Source organism: Manacus vitellinus, unplaced genomic scaffold, assembly GCF_001715985.3.
Source record: "Manacus vitellinus isolate BGI_N305 unplaced genomic scaffold, ASM171598v3 scaffold_6_pilon, whole genome shotgun sequence".
In the NCBI taxonomy this organism is placed as follows: domain Eukaryota; kingdom Metazoa; phylum Chordata; class Aves; order Passeriformes; family Pipridae; genus Manacus; species Manacus vitellinus.
In genome coordinates this window covers 12,312,742-12,316,903 of record NW_021940750.1, presented here as the reverse complement: position 1 = coordinate 12,316,903, position 4,162 = coordinate 12,312,742, and the positions used below count along the sequence as shown (strand labels likewise).

Genomic DNA, 4,162 nt, shown 5'->3' with positions numbered 1-4,162 from the left:
GTGTTTCTTACGACGGCAAAGATTAATTTTTTTTTCCTCTGGCCGCAACCCTCCTTTTTATGCAAGCAAATTCTAAAATATTGAGAGCAGTAATTGATTCATAATGATCCATAAATCCATGCAAGGAATGGGGCGAGGGTGGGGGTTTTTTGTGTGTTTTTTTTTTTTTTTTTTTTTTTTTTTTATTATTATTATTATTCCTAAAGCTGCAAGTAAAGTAGGTTTGACACCGTGTGGGGATGAAGGGGAGGAGTTGTTTAGCCGTGCGGGGTCATCCATCATCACTGTCGCAGAGACTCTGCCCAGAGGAACAACCTCCCTTCTGTCTGTCTCTTTCTCCCCACCAAAACTATTAATATTAAAATCTGCCTGCAACCCTTGCCCCCACCCTCCCCTCATCTCGCCCGGTCCTGCTCATCCCTTAGCGGCTGGGCTGCCCAACCTGGAGCTGGCTCGCTTCCGCGCAGCGCCAGCGGGGTTGATTTTTCCCCAAATGCTGTCAGGAGAGTCAAAAATCCGGCCCAATTTCCTGTCAGCTGAATCCAGGGACGTGGTAGGGGAGATTTGTGGGGCACAGACACCCTCCCACGCAGTGGAGCCCTCTCTTGCCACTCCGCACACCGCGGCGACGCGGTCGCGCCTGGGAAAAAGATTCGGGCGTTTTCCGGGCTCCATGGGATTTCTTCACAGCACACGCATCAGGGGTATAGTGGGGCTAGTGGCTCCGGACCGACCTCCGCAAAGGCGCCGCCAGGAGACCCTTACTCCCCGCGGGAAGCCTGGGGAGCCGCTGGAGGGATGGGCGAAACCTACCGGGAGAGCGGGTCAGCCTGTGACCCCGCCGCACCCCTTTCCCTGCCCGGCCCGGCCCCGGCCCCTCCCGCCGCCCCCCCACCCCCCGACCCTCGCAAACCTGGTTGGGGGCAATTCTCTCTCCCTCGCTCTCTCTGCGGCTATGAGTGAAAGGGGGGCGCACCCGGCTCCCCCCTGCATCTCCTCTTCGGCCCCGCGGTGCCCGCTCGCCGCGACGGGCAGGGCTCGGGCGGCAGCGCTGCCGGAGGTGCGCTCCCCTCCTCTCTTCGTTTTTAAGGCAGCAAAATCTGGAAGAAAAATCCCTCATTTATGGTGACTACAAGTCCCAGCCCAGACCCGATCGGCGAAATGGAAATTCGGGATTATAAACATGTGTGTATGTAAACAAAAGGTGTTTCTTCTGTTACCCTTCTTTTCCCACAGCATAAGCAATTTTTATTCAGATTCGAGTATTTTCTTTAACACTATACCGCTGTCAAAACATTATTCCCGTTTTGTTTGCTTTTGACAGCTGAGAGGTTCTTAAAAATAACAAAATCGGAACCTTCCATGCTAAACAGTAAATCTCAGATGGAGAAATCTCTGCACGATATTGTACCTTAGATTTCAGCAAGACATTTCACGGAAAGCACAGCCCAAAAGGGTGAGAAAAAAAAAAAGAAAGAAAATAAAAAACAACACAGCAATGCACATATTTAGTTCATTATAAAAACAAATAATCTACTATAGATAAATTCTTCCCTGTCCTTCTACCAGTGCAAGGACCTTTTCTAACATTTCTCCTCAAATTGTAGGGAAAAGATCTGAAAGGAAATAAAGTCCTGATTAAAAAAAATTGAAAGCCACTCCTTTAAAGTGTTAACACAAATATCTTGCCTTCATGTTTTCCGCATCCACAAAAATCAGAGAATTTGGAAATGGGAACCCAGGGTGTGCTCTTCTCACATGACTGAAGGGTTGATGTGATTTTAACCACGACAGAGAGTATCAAAGCCGAGCAGGGAATTATCATCTTAATTTCATACGAATGCCTTTTAAAAGATGCCCACAAAACAGGACCCGAGTGCTAAATAAATCCTCACACCCATTCTACTGGCACCCTCCCTTCTGTCTCGAGCAGCGTGGGTCCATTTACTCAGCTCAGAAATCAAACATTCACTATGAGGCTGAGCCTCTTTCCACATTCCAGAAGTAAAAGTTGTCACTCAAAGTTTTCAATAACACCCCGGCCAGTGGGAATGATGAGGAGGAGGAAGGAGAAGGGTTACGAATTTACTGATATTGAAGTCAGTAACTTCTCTTTCCTAGAAAGTTGAGGTAATTACAAGCCCTTTCTCACTCCTCATCTCCCAGAAATAAAGGCAGTTTTCCCCTGCTCTTTGCCCCCCATCCTGCTCTTGCTGACTTAACCGTGCCACCGACGACAGTGAGAGGCTACTGTTTCTAACAATGCTCTGTCTTCCTATTTCAAACTCTCCTTTAGTTGCTTCAAAATGCCATAAGCTTTTGTTTAAGTAAAACCAAACTTTCACCCATGATTCTGCTCCAGCTATTTATATACAAAATGTCAAATCAACATCTTCCCTCATTAGCCGATGGTTTGTTGTTTTGGGGTTTTTTGTTTGGTTGGTTTTTTTCTTCTGAAAACAGCTGAAGACAAGATAAGCAGTAAAAACCATCTCAAAAGCTAGATTACACAACCCTCGCACAGAAAAAATTCCCATTAAACTCAAAGCTTCTTTTCTCCTCCTAAACCTTTCAAACGTACCCCTGCAATAAGGCCATTCTTCCCCTCTGAGCTAAATACCTGGAGTTAAGGTCTGTGGTGGTTATGAATGCACACACACATACATGTGACACACATGGGATTAGTTGTCTCATGTCTGAACCTTCACAACTCAAACTCAGCTAATATGTTATTAGCAGATAGTATGGATATTAGACACATCTCTCTGAAATGCAAGCTGGTGAGACAATATTTCAGATTTTGCTTAGTCTGGCATAAATCTAATATCAATAATCAGCAGAAATATATAACCTCAGATGTCCTTTCATTCAACTATTCTATTAATGCAATGACAAGCTTGTTTCTGATTTTTCCAACCTTTCTTCTCAATGCTGATAAAAAATGTGTTCAAGACATCTCTCATGATAACTTCACATTCTCCTAAACATAATTAAAACCACAAAAGCCTAACAAAAAATCAAAAATGAAATATTTATTACCGCATTTTGTGACTTAACACCTTTTTTTTTCTTTTTGAAACATAACGTCACAGTCCTCATACAAGTATTTTAATGTAAATTTTGACAAAGCTTAAAGGTAACAGCATTTTCTTCTAGTGAGGAACACGTGCTGAGAAAGGAAGAATTCATGGACATACAATACCAATTCCACAGCAGATCTGATACTAGCAAAAACATTCTTTTTTTTTTCAATTGAGGTAAACACATAGAATATCTAACATGAAACAATTAATAGACCGAACTCTGTACGAAGTTTGTTACAGTATTCTCTTGCTTTTTTCTTTTTTTCCCAAGCTTTGAGTTCATGATAAAGTCCTAGGTTTGGTGCAAAGACCATTAGTAACTTCTTTCATTTAGGAAAGCTGCCCAACTTTTAGTTTTGTTTTGTCCAAAGCCAAGGCTCAGAACTACTGGAAGAAGCTTCTGCTCTGTCTGTTCTGTCTTTTAAATCTTCACCTGCAAGCTCTTTGAAGAAGAGTCCAAAAAAAAAAATAGATTGGGAAGGAATGGGGAGAGACTTAATGAAGCACGAACTATAAAGATCTGTTTGAAACTAAAGGACACATTTTATGAAGGAATGAAATGAGGGAATGGCAAGGCCTTCTTGGAACAGTCTTCTGAGTGATGAGAGACCCAGCAAGACTTTTTGTCTTCATCTCCAGGGTAGTTCTTTTCTCACTGGCCAAAACAGGTCTTTCATGTATAGTGACTTCACTGCTGAACCAAAACAGTCATTCTTTTGGGAACAACACACATAGTGTGGAAAACAAGGATTTTTTTTCTTCTAAAACTATTTGAGGCAACGTAACGGAGTGATCAACAGAAATGTACAAGTTAACTTAGTTCCTATGTTTATACTACAGTAGTTATAACTCTTGGAGTCTTTTTTTTTTCCAGAGGATCTGTACATGGACATATTCATTTCAGTGAGCCCATGATTTCACATTTGTGTTCTTGTTTCGTTGGTCCTCTGTTGTTGATGAAAAATGACAAAAAGTAAAAAATAATCACAGCTGTCTGGAATTTCGTATTAAGTGTCAACATCTGGTCAAAGTTCAAAAGTCTTAAAATAGTTTCTGTTTGTCTTTGTTTTATTTTTCCC

The 4,162-nt window shown here is 42.5% G+C and overlaps 1 protein-coding gene across 6 annotated transcripts in view; it reads right to left on the bottom strand.

Annotated features, from left to right (window-relative positions):
- Positions 1-3,012: 3,012 nt before the first annotated feature.
- MEIS2 (Meis homeobox 2) overlaps positions 3,013-4,162 on the bottom strand; it is a 171,332-nt gene continuing 170,182 nt past the window's right edge. For all 6 annotated transcript variants that reach the window (XM_029964197.1, XM_018082788.1, XM_018082790.1 and 3 more), the window contains one exon: positions 3,013-4,162. This exon is cut by the window's right edge and continues 302 nt beyond it. The gene's annotated coding sequence lies outside the window, so the exon portion shown is untranslated.